Consider the following 22,622-nt stretch of genomic DNA (forward strand, 5'->3'; position numbering starts at 1 on the left):
CCTGAGACTATAGCCCCTAGCTACCCTTCAAGTCTGGAATTGAACCCACTCCTGTGACAGCGACAGCCAAATAATAGGCATATGGGCTGAATTTTTACATCAGGTAGATACACTCCTTGGAGCAATCAATAATGGGAGAACAGAAAGGCAGTATATGCTCAGGGAGACAGCTCAGGAGTTGGGAGGGCACGAGAGGGAAGGACACAGGGAAGAGGTAACTACAGGGAGGAAGTGATAAGAGACCTGTTACACTACGAGGAATTGAAGTCAATATCCTGAGACAAAATATGTGTGAACTGCTGTATGGAAAATTTATTTGTTCTATAAATTCATTTGCTCTGTAAATTTTCACCCAAAGCACAATAAAAGGGTTTAAAAAAAAAGAAAGAAAGAAAGGAAATTGGCAAAAGTTGTGTGATATATGTATTCAACAACAACAAAAAGAGTAGCTGCTGAGGTTATTTATGAACAACCAAACACCTCATGGGAATTTGGTCCCTTGGTTTGTATGTTTAGGGCCATAGTTTCATGGGTTACCCCAATTAATTTGCCTAATACTATGTTTAGTACTTCTGTTCTATCTCTTAATTCATTGTGTACTGTCTGAGATCTTAAAAACTTGTAAATCGTTGTCCAGGTTACAACTGGTCTCCATTAGCCTGAAGCAACAAGGGAAAAAGGAGAGCCAGGAATAAGAGGAGGGAATGGAATGTATAGTTAATTGCTTTCATAACAACTGCCTCCTTTACCACAAGACTAAGAGAAATGGATGTTGCCCAGCTACTATTATTCAACGTTTTGACCAAGATTCTATAGAAGAATCCTGCTTAAGAAAGAGAAAATGCAAAACAGAATTTCCAGTTCTCATGGAATCCAGACTTTTGGAGCCATTGTTGTTGTTATGCGTCGTCGAATTGGACCCGACTCATAGCAACCACTCTTTGGGTTGCCGAGGCAGTATCACTACAGAATTAGATTGCCCAACCTTCCTTCCAAGAGTGGCTGGTGGGTTTGAACTGCCAGCCTTCTGGGTAGCAGTCAGGTGCCTTAGGCACTACACCACCAGAGCTCTCTTTGAAACCATAGAGCCTCGATGAACCCCTGAGACTATTGCAGTGAGATAATTTTTAACCAAAATAAACCAAAAATATCCACTGAAGTTTTCTTAAAAGCAAATAATAGCTTAACTAGTGAAAGTGCCTTGAGCATTGTGCTCTTTTAAGAACTGTCTATATGCGATTAAATTGACAACAGCAACTCAAAAGATTGGACAGCAAATTTAGGGAACAATGATGAGTTTATGTTAATTGGGAAGGAAAATTTGGAAAAGAGGGTGAGAATGGTTATACAACTTGAAGAATGTAATCAATGTCATCTAATTGTTCATGTAGAAATTGTTGGTTGTCATTTGTTCTGCTGTGTATATTCTCCTCAACAGCAAAATAAAATAAAATAAGATTATTTAAAAGTTTGTATTTTGGATGATATCATTTTGAAAACAACATTTAGATTCTTATTCAATATACTAAGTAAGTTTGCAAAGTGCCAACTTGATTCTTTTTAACTCAATTGTGGTGGGGTTTCATGGTAATACATTTGAATAGCAGGATTAATATGAAGATCCACACTTTTAAAGAATCCATAGAGCTACAAAAAAAAAAAAAAAAATCTATTATGCTTTACCTCTTACAATCTCCGTTTCTCACGAATATATAAAAATGGTGAGTCTTATGTTAAAACAATTAAATTCCAGCTCATTAATGTTGACTGCAAAATACCAGTGATTCCCCAAGGGTCCACGAAACCAAAACCAAACCCCCGGCCATCAACTCAATTCCAACTCATAGTGACCCTACAGCACAGAGTAAAACTGCCTTATAGGGTTTCTAAGGCTATATATCTTTACAGAGACACACTGCCTCATCTTTCTCTCATCGACTGACTAGTAAATTTGAACTGCCAGCCTTTTGGTCAGCAATCCAATGCTTTAACCACAATGCCTCTAGAACTCTTTCTATAACTCCACAGCTTAAATGAATTTTTAATAAGTAATAGAAAATATATTTACTATACACAACTGCTAGAGAGGGAATGAAAGAAAAAGAAACTAATGGTCTTGAATCTATGTTCAACATTTCCAATTTTAAATTATTTTAATAAGCTGAACCATTAAACCAAACACACAAACAAAAGCAAAAATTTTGATAAGATTATCTCAGTCCCTTATGGGAATTACATGAATGCTTTACTATGAAACTTTTCAGAAACTCATGTGGTATTTTCAGATTTTACAGTATTAAAACAGGAATAATAAATATGAACAATTTTTTTTAAGTTATTTTTAAAGGTAAAACTGAAGATCAAACAAATAAACAACAAAAAAAAATCAGGTACCCTCAAATAACTTTCAACTCATGGAAGTTCCATTTCTTTCAGAGCAGAACTGCATTTCAAAGGGTTTTCAGTGGCTGTAATCTTTTAAGGGTAGATTTCTAGGACTTTCTTCTGAAGCACCTGTAGATGGTTTTGAACTTTTAATATTTAGGTTTCTATTCAAACCTTTGGTAGTGTAGTGGCTAAGGCACTTGACTGCTCACCAGATGGCTGGTGGTTCAAACCCATCAGCCACTCCTTGGAAGGAAGGTTGGGCAATCCTACTTCTGTAGTGATACTGCCTCAGAAACCCAAGGAGGGGTCGCTATGAGTTGGGGCTGACTCAACGGCACATAACAACAACAACATTCAAAGCTTAACTGTTTGACCCACCCATGGACTCCTAAACTGAAGATATTGCCTGCTATACCACATTTATTGTCCAGGAAATCACACTATACAGTATTTTATAAAAACAATATCCTGAAAATTTATCTTGCTTAATTTCTAGAAAAATATTTACATCATTCCTATTGAAAACATTCATGTAATATAGGCAGTATATACGTAAATCTTTATATACATTATAAATGGCCTAATTTTGTTTCCTAAAAGTACTTTCTATTTCCTTAAGATAACTCAGTTCTGCATTACGTTTATTTATTTTCATTTTATCACTATCATACACCTTGACAAGAAGAAAATTAGTATAAAAAAATTGCTAACTTAATTTACTTGCCTAATGTTGCCCTCCCTGGGTTTCCAAAGCAGTATCACTATGGAAGTAGATTGCTCAACCTTCCTTCTGAGGAATCATTGGTGGGTTTAAACTGCCAGCCATCTGGTTAGCTAGCAGTCAAGTGCCTTAGGCACTGTGCTACCAGAGCTCCCATTTCTTTCATAAAGCCCCAAAATAATAATGTTGTAGAAAAGTGGGTTTAAAACAATTGTAGTAGTCATCCAGAATTATTTTCACTTAACCACAGTATCAGGTCATTATGAATCCATGCTTATTTGGTGTGGGTCATTAATATCTGAGTCATTGATTACCATTATGCCATCTTAATTCACTCTTCAGGACAAATTTTAAAAAATAATAATAAATAATGATAATCTCAAATTAAAGTAATCTAAAAGAAATTGAAAGCATACTGTGGTAGAAAATAAAATAATAAGTGATTGTTGGGGAGGTTCACATGGTGAACATGGTGGTAAGAAAAGCCTGTCTGAAGAAATGCCATTCTTAGCTTATAACTGTGAGGAAAGAATGGCATGGGAAATGGGGATGAAAGTTAAAGCAATGCCCAAGAAGAGCACAGTCAAAGATTTTAAGGTGGAAATGAATGTTTCAGGAGCTGCAACCTGTGTAGTGAACATGTGGCCTCCTGCTCAGAAGAGTCTTGTGATTGGTTTAATGAACTGTTGTTGCCATTTTGAAATTATTAATACATTTGAAATGAATTAATATGTTTTCATTTTTTACAGGCCTTTGGACATCATGTAACTGGTTCTCAATGTTTGCTATGCTTAGAAACTGAAAGGAAGATGGCAATGAAGGGAGATGTGATCTGAGATAAAGTGGAAGATAGAAGAAAGGGACAAGTCATGTAGTGTGTTGATAGGCAAACAGTGTGTATTTTTACATATAACAAAAAGTCTTTAAGTGATGATGTTAAGCAGGAGAATGACATGAAAATATATGCATTTAGAAAGCTCATTCTAGCTACATCATGACAGGGCTCACCATCTGGTTTTGTAAATAAAATCTTATTGGAACACAGACACATCCATTCTTTTATGTTTTGTCTTTGACTACTTGCATGCTACAATACCAGATTTGAGTAGTAGCAACAGAGAGACTGTACAGCTCACAAAGCCTAAATTATTTACTATCTGGCCATTTACAGGATAAGTTGGCTGATCCTTGGATTAGAAGCTTAGAAGAATGGAGATAGAAAGATTTGATAGGAGGTATTTGCACCAAGGTATCATTTATGTAACCTGGATAAAGAAGTAGAAATAAAAGAAAATAGAATGCAGCAGATTCATGATATATTTAGGAGATTTAACTGTAGGATTTAGTGATTGATTAGATGTGAGCTGGGTGTTGAACAACTGGGTGGAAAGCAATGCCATTTATTAAGGTGGGTGAGATTGGGAGAGGATTATGGCATTTTGAAGGGGAAATTAAGAGTTCTATTTCTCACGTACAAAGTTTATGATGCTACAAGAGAGAGAGTTTAAATATCAGTTAGATTTAAAAGAGTAGAATCTGAGCTCTGAGGTGGACAACAGCAGGAATATAAATATTAGACTCATCCACAGACAGATGCATTTGTGATGGATGAAATCATCTAGGAAGAGTAAAGAAAGTCACTTGATCTTAGTAGTCAAGGAAGTGGGGACGATGTCAAGAAAGAAGCCTGAGGAGAAATGGTATAGGACGGGGAAAAACTAAGAGAGTATTGCATCTTGGAAGCCAAAAAAATTGAGTTACTTAGTAAGAAAGGAATTGCCAAGAATTTTAAATGCTGCTGAAATAATGAGTAGGATAAGGACAGAAATGTGTTCATGAGATTTTCTAATAGAACCATCATAAACATTACTGTTCTTCTAACACTGAAATAGAAGTCTGATTGAAGATAGTAAAGAATGAATAGAGAGAAAGGTAGGTACAGTGGGAAGGCAAATTCTTGAAAATTTTTGAGAAGTAGAAGAATGGTGTGAGAACCAATAGTGCAAATGAGGGTCAAATAAGTTAATTGTTTTTTTCTTTGTGTGTGTGTGTGTTTACAAAAGAATATTCTCAAAATAATTTCTATGTAGTTGAATAAGAAATGAGAGTAAACCAACTTAGCAAGTTGTGTCCAAGGAATATGACTATGAAGGAAAAGATGGTTAAAAATTCCAGTATATGACAATTCAAATGTGTGTCCGAAATAGATAACTTTTATGAGCTCTGGTAGCGTAGTGCCTAAAGCATTTGACTGCTAACCAGAAGGCTAGCGGTTCAAACCCACCAGCCACTCCTCGGAAGGAAGATGGGGCAACCTACTTCCATAGTGATACTGTCTCAGAAACCCAAGGAGGGGTCACTATGAGCCAGGTCTGACTTGAAGGCACATAACAACAAATACACACACACACACACACATATCTATCTATCTATCTATCTCCATAAATATATATATATATATATATATATATATATATATATATATATATATATATATATATATGATTACATTTGAAAAGGAAAGAAAAGCTATTGACTATTTGATCTTGTGATGCTGAAGAAATCAAAACTAAAATATGAGAAACACTATGAGGCTAGTACTTGAAGTTCAGATCTTATAGGTTGAAGGCTACTGAATGGGATGATGTCAGTAGTTAGCAATTAGGAGAGGAAGCAGGTTGTGTGATCCAAGGGAAGAGCATTGAAAGGCAAGAGAAGATAAGTAATTGAATATAAACTTGAGAAGCATAGAAACTTTGTTATTTGCATCATTCTCCCACCCCCACCCCCATGCCTATAAGACTGCCTGTCTCAGAGTGGTGCACATTAAGTACTTGTTAAATGTATAAATGGCAAGAGGATGTGATGGAAAAGAATTCTAATTAGAGGTTACAGAATATTCAAAATATAGCACATCCACTCACATTTTTCTAGAATTTGTCTGCTTCTGTTTTATATTCTATTGTACTTAAATGCAGTTCAGGGAGTTATTTATACAAGAATGAATGCATAGACTTGGAATACATGTTGGACAATACTCACTGTGGTTTTCAAAATCCTGCTGAGGGATGCCACAGATTCTTAGAGCTCTATGGCTACATAAAATAATAGCTTAGTGTGACTTAAAAAAAAATCTTTCAACACATTTGTAATATTTTACCATATTAAACATACCATGTACATAATTTCCCAGTCAGTATTTTTCTACCAGAATAGCAGATATTACTGAATGCCCCAGTTTGCATTATACAAGATAGTTTTCAATATATAATCCATTATCTCCTATGTGCATTCTGTTTATCAAAGAATTTTTAAATGCTAATAATACAATTATTTTGAAGAAACTAAATTATAATTACAGTCCAATTATCCAGATACCCAGCTTCTTCTCCTCCTGAAAGTAAAGAGGAGTTGAAGTACTTACTGATGAAATCAAAGATTACAGCTTTCAGTATGGATTGTACCTCAACACAAAGAAAATAAAACCCTTCAAAACTGGACCAATAAATAAGATCATGGTAAACCAAAAAAAGACTGAAGTTGCCAAGTATTTAATTTTACTTGGATCAACAATCAGTGCCCATGGAAGCAGTAGTCAAGAAATCGAACAATGTACTTCAAAGGGCAAAAAGATCTCCTCAGAATGTTAAAGAGCAAAAATCTTATCTTAAGGACTAATATGCATGTGATCAATCCATGATGTTTTAAATTGCCTCATATACATATGGAAGGTGGACAAGGAATAAGGAAGACCAAACAAGAATTGATGCATTTGGATTATGGTGCTGGTGAAGAATATTGAATATACCATGGACTGCCAGGATGAACAAATCTATCTTGGAAGAAGATCATTCCTTAGAAGTGAAGATAGTGGCACTTTGTCTCACGTACTTTGGACATGTTATTAGAAGGAATCAGTTCCTGGAGAAGGACGTCATGCTTGGTAAAGTAGAAGGTCAGTGACAAAGAAGAATCTCAGCAAGACGGATTGACACAGTGGCTGCCACAATCGGCTCAAAGACATCAGTGATTGTGAAGATGATACAGGATGGACAATGTTTCATTCTGCTGTATATAGGTCACTATGAGTCAAAACTGACTTGATGGCAGGTGTCTAAGTGGTTCAAAATGGTTCAGTTATGGCCAACAGAGTATATGCATTGCATAGCTCCCTAATTTTTCATGCATGGGATTTGGATCCAAATAGGGTATAGGCAGTGGCAGCCATCACACATTCAGAGTAGCACAGTTGGTCACCATCCTTGAGTGGGGCACCACCACCTGTTTCTCACTTGGGTCAAAATCCCAAGCACAAGAGATTTGTTTACTATGTAATGCTTGTGCTCCACTGGTGAAGACGTAATCATTATGAATCAGTATGAAGCCCTGATGATGGCACCTAACAGCAGCAACAGTTAAGGGAAAAGAGGACAAGAGAATGTTAATGAAACAAAAACAGCATCTGATGGAAAAATGTCCACCCATAGTGTTGACTAAAAAAATAAATATATTTATTACCATATATATATGCAGTAGTTGAGGTTGTTATCAACTTGGCTGGGCCTGGTTGAGTGCCTAGACAGCTGGATGTAGTTATTCCCCATGGTGAGACTGGTAATCAATTCCATGGTGGAATATATGGAGCAGTTGAGTTGCTGCTTTAGGAATGTGATCTGATTCCAGCATTTAAGAAGCAGCTTTGAGGAAGATCTCTAGCTTTTTGGTACACTTGAACTCTGCATGTAGCGGAGTCTTCATTTGGTAGCCTGTCATGCTCTTCAGATTGTGGAACTTTTAATGAACTTGAACTAATGGCCTAACGTGTAGTTGGTAACATCAGAACTGTGTCTTTTCAATATTGACCTTAGGTTTGTCAGCCTCAGCAGCCAGTAGCTGCCTGAGTGAAGAAAGCCTCCAGCTTCATTGGGCCAGGAGTAAGAGGCAGAGCTGAAGCCCAAGGTTGAGGGCCTTTAACCAAGTCCCTAGACTCCGGCACTTTGAACTTGGACTTCTAGTCTCCAAAATTGTAAGAGAATAAAATCCTGTCTGTTCAAGCTATCCCATTTGTGGTGGTGTATTCCTGTCAGAGCTGCACTAGGTAACCAAAATTATATATGTATACACATATACATAAACACACACACATACAATAGACATTATATAACTTTTAATGTGAAATAAGAAATAAAATGACTGATTTGTTTTTTCTTGCATGGCTGTATTATCTATGTTTTTTGAATGCATATGTATTTATTTTGTTAATTAAAATACTAAAAACTTACTTTAAACAATAGCCTTGGAACTAGATTTATGGTAGTTTATAAAATCAATCAGATTTAAAAGAAAATTCTACTGCACTTGCTAAGATATTCAATTTTTTTTTTTTTTAAATTTTCCATCTGTACTATGTGAATCTGTATATATACTTGTTTATGAACTTCAATAAAGCTAGAAATTTCTGGCACAATACCAAGAATGGAACTTGTTTCAGATTCAAATTTCCACATTGTCAAGAGTAAAATTTTGCACACTCTCCACTAGAACAAACAATCTTTGCTCTTTACTGTGTATATTCATGAATCATTGAACTTCCTTCCCTAGTGTGTGAGCAGCTGCCTCTCTGGCATTCACCCAAGGCTTGTACAAACCAAAATATGCAATGAAGCACACAAAAAAAGGAACTATGTAGGGCTACCACATGGGCCCAGAAAAATCGATTAGAAAACCAATCAATTTACAACATAATAGATAGCAAAATAATATCAGTGCTATGGAACTATCGGTCTTTTTATACCAGTCAAATACAGATAGTTGTTATGATAATGAGGAAATCAAAAATATAAAGCCATGGATCTCCTTCCCAGACTCTCGATACCTGGGAGAATATTATGGTATGTAGTGACTAAGGCACTTGATTGCTAACCAGAAGGCTGGCAGTTCAAATCCACCAGCCACTCGTTGGAAGGGAGGTTGGACAATCTACTTTCTTAATGATACCACCTTGGAAAAGCAAGGAGGTGTCACCATGAGTTGGATCCGATTTGATGGCAGTCGGTTTTTTGGGTTCCTCTGTCCATACATTTCTTTGTTTTTGTTTGGCTACACAAATTTCGGTTCATGCTAAATCTCTATTTATTGCCTATCCATGTTCACTACCGAAAAGCCTTGCTATGTCTGCTATCTTTTTTTTTTTTTTTTTTTTTCATTTTTGAGAGGAATACCACACATGACAAAGTTTCTGGATGAAAAATCAGCAATTACATTTAAAAACAACTTTATAACTCTTCATCTGCATGTTTCAGAATCAAGTGTCATTCATCATTTGAAAAGAGTGTAGGTGTTCTTCACTAAGAGTATATAATCTGGAAGCAAAAAGAGTACACACAGTCATTTTGAATGTTTTCTCTGCATCAAGAATAAACTGAGCAAATAATGTGAGACGCTGTACTATACGAAGAACATAGGATCAGAATTGGCAGAAATTCTTTAACAACCTTCAATATGCAGATGACACAACCTTGCTTGCTGAAAGTGAAGAAGCTCTTACTAATGAAGATCAAAGACTACAGCCTTCAGTAGATATTACAACTTAAAATAAAGAAAACAAAAATCCTCACAACTGGACCAATAAGCAATATCATGACAAATGGAGTAAAGATTGAAGTTATCAAGGACGTCATTTTATTTGGATATATAAAAAATGTCCATGGAAACAGCCATCGGGAAATCAAATGACATATGGTATTGGGCAAATTTGTCACATAAGACCTGTTTGAAGTGTTGAAGAGTAAAAATATCACTTTGAGCTGCCATCTACATGCAACGATGGGTCTCTCCTCATCCAGAGAAAGAAGAATGAAGAAAACCAAAATTCATGGAAACAATCAGTCCTAGTGACCGGTACACCATACAATCTGCAGCCTATACAACTATGAGACCAGAAGAACTAGATGGTGCCCAGCTACCACTGTCATCCACTTGGAAGGGGATCTGTGTAGGAGATCCTGGATAGAGAGGGAGAACAATGTGGAACAAAACTCAAAATCATTTGGGGAAAAAAAAAAAAGGAGGGGGCACAAGTTTGCTGGTCCGATAGAGCCTGGTGGAACCACTGAGACTATGGCCCCTAGCTGCCCTTCAGGTTTGGAATTGAACCCACACCTGTGGTTTCCAGCCAAACAATGTACAGGCATATGAGTTGAGCATTTACCTCAAGTAGATATACTCCTTGGAGAGAACAATCATGGGAGAAAGAAGGGCTGCTTATGCACAGGGAGACAGCTTAGGGGGCAGGAGTACATGGGGGATGGACACAGGGAAGAGGTGATTATGGGGAGGAAATGGGAGGGGAGCTGTTGCATTGTGGTAAACTGTGCTCAATGTCATGAGATAAAGTATATATGAACCGCTGTATGGAAAGTGAATTTGCTCTATAAACCTTCACCCAAATCACAATTTAAAATATATATATATATATATATATATATACACACATACACACACCACTTTGAAGATTAGGGTGTGCCTCACCCAAGCCAAGGTATTTTCAATAGTCTCATACGCATGTGAGAGCTAGACAATGAATAAGGAATGGCAAAGAAAAATCGATGGCTTTGAATTATGGTGCTAGTGATACATACTGAATATACCATGGACAGCCAGAAGAACAAACAAATCTGTCTTGAAGTTCAGACAGAATGTTCCTTGGAAGCTAGAATGGTAAGATTTTGCCTCTCCTAGTTTGATCACATTATCTGGAGGAATCAGTCCCTGAAGAAGGGTATCATGGTTGGTAAAGTATTGGGTCAGCAAAAAAGAAAACCCTCAATGAGATGGATTGAAACAGTGGCTGCAACAATTGAGTCAGGCATAGCAATGACTGTGAGAATGGTGCAGAATCAGGCAGTGTTTCATTCTGTTGTACATGGAGGTGTTATGAGTTGGAGCTGACTCAATGCCATCTAACAACAACTCTGCTATGTTCCCTAGTCATGTAACATCTGCTTCATTTTACATGTACCTTAAGAATAATATAAAGTTTTACCTGTCTCTTTGAACTAAATACAGACTAATTCACTACAGATGCTTTTCTGAAACAACATATATCATGATGATAAAATCATAGGATTATTTGTAATATCATCTCCTTTCTCAAGCCCTGAGATAAAAAAGCAGTGGTCAGGTCCAAGCTATTTAACTTCATCCAGGTTTCTTCATATATCAATCTCATTTGCGTGTTTGAGGAATCAGATCTTATACAATTATATGATCAGAAAATGTTCTAAAAAATGAAACAGGCACTTTTAAAAATATTTAATTATCATACAAGCATCTCAGTTTGTCAAGAGAGAGAAAAGACAGCAAAGAATCAAGCATACAAATGAATGTGAACAAAAAATTTCAAGGCACACCTCTCTTATACCTTCATTTCAACAAAGCTTCCTTTGAAAATGAAATCAAATCAAGCTCTTTGAATATCCTGGAATATTAACTTTCCCCTTGAGTGCCGGCTCCTGGCAAGAATCACTTAGAGAGTTTGCAAACATACAAGGATGTAGTGCAACTTTTGCTCATATTATATACTCAAGAGGCACAAACAATTTGAATTAGCTCTGTATGAAAAAGAGATGCAATCAATCAAAACTGAAGAAAATAAAAACCTGTGGTATTTCTTCAGAAGCCTGGCAAAAGATCTTTCCTCTACTGCCCATAAAAGCCAAGATATGATTTCAACCTGCAATTTTCATTCTTTTGCGTATCTATGCAGACCTCACAATTTAGCCTATAATAAATTTCCAATATGCGAGAGCGAGGAAAGGGGGTACAAAACACTGTGGATACAGAAAATATGGGTTCTTATAGGAAAAAGGAAGGTCAGGGCACTTAATCTGAGAGCGTGATTGTAATACCTGTTAAAGAGCAGATAAAAAGGGAAATTTAATAGCCTCTTCCCTAAAATTCAGTTTACAGCTTGCCTGTTTGAACAGTAGGAACCTAGAACGAATATAAAGCCTCCAGCAACAGCAAAAGCCATTTAAAATCTCTAATATAAAAAGCTGAGGAAGTTAAAGGGTAAAATTCTGAATGCCATAACTATGGTATCTAAAAAGACACAAGATTTTCTGACAGAAGTCACACCCAGTTACGACACCCTGTAAAAATTGTATCGGCAGTTAAAGTTCGGAGAAGGATGTTGTAAACCGGTTCAGTTGTTAGATAGTTAACACCACCAAGTACACTAAACACCATCAAAATGATTGAAATGATTTATAGCCTTAAAGTGCCAAAGCACTAATTCTCCCTTTTCTCATGCTACATATCCATAATATATAATCAGGCAATATGAAGAATATAAAAACAGTGCTCTGAACTAGCTATACATGTATAAGCAAGCTAAGGGAAGTAATTATGATATGACATGCATTTGCTGTTGCCTATGGTTATTCAGGAGTCCCAAGTGGTGCAAACAGTTATATACTTCGCTGCTAACTGAAAGGATGAAGTTCAGATCTATCCAGAGGTACCTTGGAAGAAAGGCCTGGCAATCTTCTTCTGAAAACCAGCCATTCAAATAGTTCTACTTTGACACACTTGGGGTTGCATGAATGAAAATCAACTGGTTGCCAACAGAAAAAAAGGATTGTTCAGCATCCAAACACCATTCTGTTAATAAGGAAATGATTTCTAATTGAGTGAGTATTGGTGACAGACAGAGTGCACCACTACTCCTGAAGCTGAGAGCAGATAACTCCCTGTGTCCACCCTGTTGCTATATTGTATTCACATGGGTCAGGTACAGACTTAATCAATCAGAAGCTTTGACCAGGGAATTTCAGTCTGGAGGAAGGAAGAAGTGATAAAACATCATGGAGATGTTAGGAAATTATTTATGGCACTACACTGAGGTGTTTGCACCATTTGTTGGCCCTGCTAGCAAAGATACTCTAATAATATGTGGTGTTTTTTTTTTCTTTCTTTTTTTTTTGCTGTTGTGCTTTGTTTTTTGTGGCCTCGTTTTAACCCAGCTTTTTTTGATTCATCTCTATCTTTCACATCTAAGTTTTTTGATTTGGTGAGCTACTTAATATTTGTATTTAAAAAAAAAAAAAAAAAAAGAACTCCAATTTTTTTTTTTAACAAAGTACACAAAAACATTGTTCTACATCCTACTTGGTGAGTAGTGATTGGGATCTCAAAAGCTTGCAAGCGGACATCTAGATGCAATGATGGGTCTCTCTCAATTCATCCAGAGCAAAGAAGAATGAAGAAAACCAAAGACTCATGGAAACAATTATTCCAAGTGACTGGTACACCATGTGATCCTCAGCCCATATGACTATGAGTTCAGAAGAACTAGATGGTGTCCACTATCACTGTCAACCACTTGGAGGGGGATCTATGTAACAGATCCTGAATAAGTGGGAGAACAATGTGAAACAAAACTCAAAATCACTTAAAAAAAAGGGTGGGAGGGGGCCAGGTTACCAGGTTTGCTGGTCTGATAGAGCCATATGGAACCACTGAGACTATGACCCCTAGCTGCCCTTCAGATCTAGAAGTGAACCCACTCCTGTGGCTTCCAACCAAACAAAAGACAGGCATATAAGCTGGACATTTACATTAGACAGATTCACTCCTTGGAGAGATCATGGGAGAATAAAAGGGCTGTGTATGCACAGAGAAACAGCTTAGGGAGAAGGAGTGCTTGAGAGGAAGGACACAGGGAAGAAGAAACTATGGAGAGGAAGTGGGAAGGGAGCTGTTGCATTGTGGTGAATTTTAGTCAATGTCATGGGACAAAGTGTATGTGAGCTGCTGTATGGAAAGTGAATTTGTTCTGTAAACCTTCACCCAAATCACAATAAAAATTTAAAAAATAAATTCCCAATTTTTTGCTTAGGGTAGAATCAGTTCCTGTGAAATTCAGCCAAGAACCTGAACTATCTCTAAAACTCCTGCATTGTTACTTAAAAGGCCATGGAACGCAAACACAAGTCAACTCATTAAAACAGAAATGATCATAGATAGCATAACCATTTTTGGGGTTATGGTATAATTGAAATTCTGTTCTTCTATTCGTATTTTTCTTTTTTTTTTTACAAAATTGTTGCATATATTACATTCTTGACTAATTTCACAAAACAGCAAATCCAGAAAGTTTTATTTTACTGCAATCATTTTTCCTTAAAATGCAAATCTGAATTTAGTGATAGAGAACTAATAATTGGAAATAAATATTAATTTCATAAACTTCTTGATGAAGTATGGAAAATAGTTTTCAAATTGGCATGATTTATTTTTTCTAACATTTTCCTTTCTCAAAATGGTAAAATTTTTTTCATCTTTGAAATCCTTAAAGATTATCTGAGATAATTCTTTCTGTTCATTATAAATATTTCTTATTGCTTCTTTCAGAAAATAAGCAATAAAATATTGCTTTTACATTATATATATATATATATATATATATATGTGTGTGTGTGTATATATTTCCCTCTTCTATGCTTGAAAGTCTTTATAAAGAATTGTAATATTTAGCCTCTAGTTAGGGAGCTCTGGTAGCATAGTGGCTAAGGCACTTGACTGCTAACCAGAAGGCTGGCGGTTCAAACCCACCAGCCACTCCTCAGAAGGAAGGTTGGGCAATCCTACTTCCGTAGTGATACTGCCTCGGAAACCCAAGGAGGGGTTGCTATGAGTCGGCCAACTTGATGGCACATAACAACAACAATAGTGATGTAAAAGGAGCTCTGGTGACACAGTGCCTAGGGCATTTGACTGCTAACCAGAAAGTCAAAGTTTCAAATCTACCAGCCACTCTGTGGAAGGAAGATGAGGCAATCTACTTCTGTAAAGATTTACCTCCTTGGAAACACAATGAGGGTCTCTGTGAGTTGGAATCAATGCAATAGCAGTGAGTTTTGCTTTTAGTTTGAGTAGCGATTAAGACATTTTGTTCCTAACCAAAATCTTGGTGGTACAAACCCACCAGCCACTCCACGGAAGAAAGATGGGGCAATCTACTTCTACAATGATTTACATGCCTGGAAACCCAGTGGGGGTTGCTATGAGTCAGAATTGACTCAATGGCAGTGAGTTTTGTTTTTTGGTGAAAGTAAGTTTAGGAGTCCCTAACATGGCTAGGGGCTCTGATGGTGTAGTGGTTAAAGCATTTGGCTGCTACCCAAAAGGTTGGCTGTTTGAAGCCACCAGCTGCTCTGTGGGAGGAAAAATGATGCAGTCTGCTTCTATAAATGTTTATAGCCTTAAAAACGTATGGGACAACTCTACTCTGTCCTATAGGGTTGCCATGAGTCAGAATTGTCTCATTGCCAATGGTTTTTGTTTTTTTGGTCATAGGTTATGTACATGGTTAAGTATATGGCTATGAACAAAAAGGTTGGTGGTTAGAGTCCACCCAGAGACACCTCAGAAGAAAGACCTGACAATATGTTTCTGAAAAGTCAGTCATGGGAAACCCTATTGAGTATAACTGTACTCTTACACTCATAGAGTCACCATGAATTGGAATTGACTCAAAAGCAACTAACTGGTTAAAGAACATTAAAAAAAGAGTATTAAAAATATTAATATCAAAAAACCCTGGTAGCTAATATTAGTAAGCACTCACTATATAATCACATCTACCACTTTATTAAACCCAATCTTCCAGCTCTGATGGCATAGTGCTAAGGTATTTGACTGCTAACCAGAAGGCTGACAGTTCAAAACTACCAGCCACTCCTCAAAAGGAAGATTGGACAATCTACTTCCGCAGTAATACCACCTTGGAAACCCAAGTCACTATGGCATGGATTCAACTTGCTTGATGGCAGTGATTTTTTTTTTTGGGGGGGGGGGGATACAACTTTACTAACAGCCTGTGTGAATGTGAATAGTCCTTTAATTAAAAAAAAAAAATAGTAATTTGCTACATCCTATACTACTTTAATAAGCTCTAAAAACTAATTAGGTATTGCTACTAATTCACAGTTTTGTATTATCCCATGTAGTTCCCAGACACTAAGGACTTTCTTTTATGGCATAGTTTTGAACTTGTTATAAAGATTTTGAAGAACTATCAGTGATATCCCAGATGGATTGCATAAACTGGACTCCTACAAAGGACAGAAATATTAGGAAGATCACAAAATTCTTTCATTTCTTGGCAAATATCTCATCAAGCCTAAATTGAAAGGTGTGTACTATAACACATATGTGTATACACATACATATATAAACACACTTTTTCTCTGACCCTTCCTTCATAAGTTGTTAAAATTTTAACTTGTGTTATCGGCATCTTTATAGGCCTAAACACACAAAAAACTTTAATCAGGTATTTTTGCAGTTAGCATGCTTTTATAACTCTGGATAAGCAGGTTGTGTTGAATTTTCAATAAAAATCAAACATTTTTGTAAAGCTCTTACAGATATAAATAGGTGGTTTTCCTTTGTTCTGTCAGCTAATTGCATATTTGCAAAAAAAAAAAAGTTGAGAAAATATTCATCTAAAATATTTTAATCATTCTTCTTTATTAAGTTGATCATTTCAGTTTAAATTTATGTTTCTGTTGTAATCCAATTACACTATTAAATTAATATACTTTTTCCCTTATCCATAAATTTGATTTTCAAAATTCAAACTTAAAAAAGTTACTCAAGATGATATTACTTTATTACCTATTTATTATTATTAACATATATTTCAAAAATATTTTAACAGTAAAATTCTGATAAATTTATGATCTATTTTGAATGAGCACATGGCAATTTTTCAGAGATAATATGTACTATAACTTACAACGGTGTCAAACATAATTAACTTTATTAATATTTTCTAACTATTTCAAGATCATTATTTTTCCTGATTATAAACTTCCTTTATTCTATTTTTTTTCCAACTTAGAAAATGTAGACATCCCTGTTACCAGAACAACCAAGAGGCAACACCAGAGAGTTTAACCAGGGTCTCCTGATTCAAAAAGCAGTGTTGTCATGAATCTGGACCTTTAAATTTTCTCATTTCTCTGTGACTTGTCCCTCTCCTTAAATATTTATTTGCTTTGCAAATGCCAAATATGTCATCTCTAGTTTTATTTACTCATTTTTTTCTGATAGATCCTAAAAATACTTCCCCAAGATTTTGAATTAAATCTCTTCCCCAATCTCTAGTCATGCTAGACACATCTTACCTCACAAATGCTCTGTGCCATCAATTCTGGGCTCCTGTGATTGCTTCCCTTATTGACCTGCCAATTCAGAACTGTGTGGAATAGAATGTGATCAACCACAATGGATGGCCATTGGAGTTCACAGTCCTTGTTCTTCTATTTAAAGTAAAAGTGGCCTTTATTCTGAGACAGACTCAAGAATGACTTTTTTTTTTTTCCCCTCACCAAAAGAGGTGTTACAAAAGAAGTAGCCCTACTAACATACACCTAAAGCACTGAGCTATGGAATATTAAAGATGATGATCCAGCTTTTGGTACAAATGCTTTGCTAACTGAAGAAATGAATTTATTGTTGTGGGTTGCTGTCAAGTCAATCTAAATTCTGCCTTGATATCTAAAGGGAACTCGTAGAATCTAAGAGATTTAAATAAAGGAAGAACATTTTTTTCTTCACATAGTACATTTAATATTTTTAGTTCCACAAAAAGGGACTATAAGCTTCATCTACTAGTTTTTGGCTTGTGTGGGTAGGGCATTAGGCTGTACTGTCAATTTTCATTTTTCAGAAAAATCAGATTTTGATTAATTAAATGAATAGCACATTCACAACTTGAGATGGGGTCCATTTCTTATCAATCAACTACAGTCCTGTCAGCTATTTAGGAAACTGTTAAGTATCATCTGGAATTGTGTCTAATACATCCACCCTAAAACATAGAAACTGAGATGTAAAATAACCTTCTAGAATCACCAGCTGGATTACTGTGGCTATAGAAATGCTAAGTGACAGCAACCTGATCCTATAACTTTACTACACAAATATGGTTGGAAAATAGATATCCATACTGAGTTTGTAACATTCTAGCTTTTTGTAATAGAACAAGGGGCTACTCCATGGTTTAAAATCAAGAAAAGTGTGTATCCTTTCACCATACTTATTCAACTTGTACGTTGAGCAAATAATCTGAGAAGTGGACTCTATGAAGAAGAACTCAGCATCAGGATTGGAGAAAGACTCATTAACAACCTGTGTTATGCAGATGATACAATCTTGCTTGCTGAAAGTGAAGATGACTTGAAGTATTTACTGATGATGAAGATCAAGGACTACAGTGTTCAGTATGGATTACATCTCAACATAAAGAAAACAAAACAACCTCATAACTGGACTAATAAGCAACATCATAATAAATGGAGAAAAGATTGAGGTTGTCAGGGATTTCATTTTACTTGGATCCACAATCAACACCCATGGAAGCCACAGTCAAGAAATCATATGTTGTATTGCACTAGGCAATTTTGCTGCAAAAGACCTCTTTAAAGTATTAAGGAGCAAAGATGTCACTTTGAAGATTAAGGTGTGCCTAACTGCAGCCATGGTATTTTGAATCGTCATATATGCATGTGAAAGCTGGACAATGAACAAGGAAGATAGAAAAAGAGTAGATGCCTTTGAATTGTGGTATTGGCAAAGGATACTGAAAATACCATGGATTGCCAGAAGAACGAACAATTCTGTCCTCAGAGATGTGCAGCCAGAATGCTCCGTAGGAGTGAGAGTGGCCAGACTTCATCTCACCACCTTTGGTCATGTTGTCAGAAGGAACCAATCACTGGAGAAGGAAACCAGGCTTGGTAAAGTAGAGGGTCAGCAAAAAAGGGGAAGATTCGCAATGAGAAGGATTGACACAGTGCCTGCACTGATAGGCTCAAGTATAACAAGGAGTGTGATGATGGTGCAAGACAAGGCAGTGTTTCATTCTGTTGCAAATAGTGTCACTATGAGTCAGAGCTAACTCCACGCACCTAACAACAACAACAATCTCTACCTACATATTTATAACGAGAAAAAATGAACTCATTGCTGTGGAGTCTATTCGACTCATAGAGACCCCTTCTTGGGTTTCTGAGGTGATATCTATCTCTGAGGAAGTAGATTGCCCAATTTTCCTTCTGAGGAGTTGCTGCTGGGTTTGAACTGCCATACTGCAAATATATCCATGAAAACAATAGAGCATGCAGGGGACAAAGTTATGAAAATCTTAGTCATAACCAAAGACCTTGAAGGAATGAGTTGCTGAGTATGGAGTCTTACGATCATCATCTTGGGGGATACTAAGGTCAACTGGCACAACATACTTCACAAACACAATGTTCTGTATCCTACTTTGATGAGCAGCAATCAGGGTCTTAAAAGTTCATAAGCAGCCATCTAAGATGCAATTGTTGATTTTTCCCCTCTGGAGCAAAGAGAAGTAAAGAAAACCAAAGGTGAATTGACACAATGGCTGCAACAATGGGCTCAAGCACAGCAGGCATTATGAGGACAGCACAGGACCAGGCAGGGTTTCATTTCTGTTGTACATGGGGGGTTGCTCAGAGTCGGAGTTGACTCAATGGCACCTAACAACAACAGCCCTTTCTTAATAAAGATGCTAATTCAGAGTTGTTTATTAATTTTTCACACACATACAAAATTAAAACATTAATAAAGCTCATTTATTATTCAATGCTTATTCTGTGTGGGCTTATTTACTAATATTACTTTATTTAATCATAACCACCATGACTATTAAATACTATTCTTTTCATTTTATAAATAATAGTACTGATGCTTAGAGAAGTGAAGGATATATAGAATATAGGGACTCGAGACAACATTTGAACCCAGGTTCAACTCCAACCTCCAAGTTTTTACAACTACACAATCCTGCCTTCTGCATTTCATGCTGTATTTTAACCTAGGTGTAGAGGATCTTTGATCATCCTGGTGATAGGGCTCACTGTTGTTGGAAACCAGCATGACATCATCAAGTGAACTGTAGCAACTGGAGGTAGGTAGCCCAAAGCTATATAAGCCTGTTTGCTTTTATGATTTTTAGTTAAGAATTACTTAAATGATATTCCTAATTCAGGAGACCCTAAATAGCTTTCAAATTTTATAGAATGTTGAGACAGATGCTTTGAGGACAAACTCTATCTTCCTCCCTCCCTTGGCAGAGAGACAGTGGGATGGAGGGAGGAAAGGGCAGACTGGATGTGAGGGTTAGTGGCAGTAGCTTTGTAATTTTTTAAAAAACTTAGTTATAGTGTTAAGAAAATGACTGCGACCTGGCTTGATTAACCCGTTCGTTGGAAGGATAGAAAACCTGTTACTTATCCTGCTGCAGATTTAGTAACTTACTAAAGGCAAGATTTACTAGTGTAATCAATATCTCATCATGGAATGGCATTTTAAAATGACACAAAAAACATGGGCTACATCAAACAATTTATTATATCAAACTCTAGAGCTGCTGCTTTTTTTTTTTTATATATATAATACCTTTCAAAAGCAGTGAGGAGTGTGATTTGAACATAGTGTTCAAATAAAAAAGCAATGTAGGAAATAATAAGCATAATCAATAATTGATCATATTATATGTAATTCAATCTATACTAATCACATATTTCATCTTCAAATAATGAACTTCATTCATGCAGGAAATTATTAGTATTATCTTCACTGAGGTAGTAGAACTATTTATCTAAAGATTTGTCTGGGAATAAAGAACATGGAGTCTAGGATGCATCAAGAGGATTATGGTGTCATTTTAAATCTACGGTTCACTTCACTATTTTATTCAGGTGTAGGGATAGGGTCAAAATGTTGAAGAATAACTACTTCTGATAGCCAGTTTCATCTAGAAACAAAAACCCTTCATCTAGCAGCAACCTCAAAGGGTCATTTACTCTTACTTCTTGAATTTGGACAGATCTGGATTTAATCCATTTTGTGTTTGTTGTTAGATACCATCAAGTCAGCTGTGACTCATAGTGACCCCGTGGACAACAGAAACCTGCCTAGTCCTGTACCATGCTCACAATCATTGCTCTCTGTCAGCCACTGTTACAGTCACTGTGTCAGTCTGTCTCATTGAGGGTCTTCCTCTTTTTTTGTTCACCCTCTACTTTACTAAGCAGGATGTCCTTCGCCAGGGATGGGTCCCTCCTGATAACATGTGCAAAGTAAGTGAGACAAAATCTTACCGTCCTCCTGTTATTGAGCATTCTAGCTGTACCCCTCCAGAACAGATTTGTTCATTCTTCTAGCAGTCCATGGTATATTCAATATTCTTTACCAACACCAAAATTCAAATTCATCAATTCTTCTCCAATCTTCCTTATTAATTGTGCAGTTTTTGCAGGCATATGAGATGACTTAGAATACAATGACTTGGGTCAAACCCACTCCCAGTGAGTTGATTCCAGCTCAGAGCAACTCCCACTGGGTTTCCAAATCTGTGAATTTTTACAGAAATAGATTGTTTCATCTTCTTCCCACAGAGCAGCTAGCGGATTTGAACCACTGACCTTCTGGTTAGCAGCCAAATGCCTTACTCAATATACCACCAGAGCACATCTTGTTTATCAAAGTGACATCTTGGCTTTTTAAAACTTTAAAAAATTATTTTGTGGCAGATATGCCCAAGGTAATACATGGTTTGAGTTCTTGATTGCTGTTTCCATGGGCATTGATTGTGAAATTGACTTAAGAGCAAAGGATTTAATCCACTACTTTATTAATAATCACTTAAGAGTGGGACTCTAGGATTTTTCTGTAAGAATATATAGTACCATTTTTCAGTATTTTGTCAATTTTTATTCTGAATTATTTTCATTTTCTCTTAGCATATATCCTTTTGTTTTAGGTTTTAGTTAGTATTTTACCTATAACTCTTAAATAAGTGATTCTCAAATCTGGGTGCATATTATTTTAGGATTTTTTTTTTTTTTTAAGAAAATTTAAATGCCCAGATCTTACCTCCAAATATTTTGATTCAATTGGTCTGGGGTGATAGGCAAGGATCTGTGTTTTTTATAAAGGTCTTTGAATGGATCTAATGCACAATCATTGTTGGGAACACTGCCTTAGATCTTCTAAATACAAAACTCATATATCTAGAGAAATATTAATTACATATTCAAATATTAGGACAGATAACAATCATGCATGACATAGCTGTATTCATGATAGTTTAAAACAAATAAGAAGATAGATTAAAACAAAACCAGCCAACCAAAACCTGCTAGACACTCACTGGGTAGCTCCCAATATAAAAACTGCCATTAATCTTACTTTCCCTTTCCTTTATTAGTAGAAGCTTCCTGAACTATTTTATGTGGTGAAGGTCTTATAGCTTGTTTTCTCACCAGATTCATTCTCGACACTGAGATTTAGAGTCCCAGGTACTAAAGTTCAGAGAATCACATTACTTGTTAAAGAAGTAAGTGTCAAAGAGTAACTGCTGCAGCTGTTGCAAAAACTAAGCACCCACTAGCCAGAGCAGCATCTGACC

The 22,622-nt window shown here is 36.3% G+C and overlaps 1 protein-coding gene across 1 annotated transcript in view; it reads right to left on the minus strand.

The window, feature by feature from the left end:
- NAALADL2 (N-acetylated alpha-linked acidic dipeptidase like 2) overlaps positions 1-22,622 on the minus strand; it is a 1,092,303-nt gene that overhangs the window by 979,582 nt on the left and 90,099 nt on the right. The gene's annotated exons all lie outside the window — the stretch shown is intronic.

This window comes from Orycteropus afer, unplaced genomic scaffold (genome assembly GCF_000298275.1).
Source record: "Orycteropus afer afer isolate SDZICR_OR568_19922 unplaced genomic scaffold, OryAfe1.0 scaffold00202, whole genome shotgun sequence".
Taxonomy (NCBI): Eukaryota; Metazoa; Chordata; class Mammalia; order Tubulidentata; family Orycteropodidae; genus Orycteropus; species Orycteropus afer.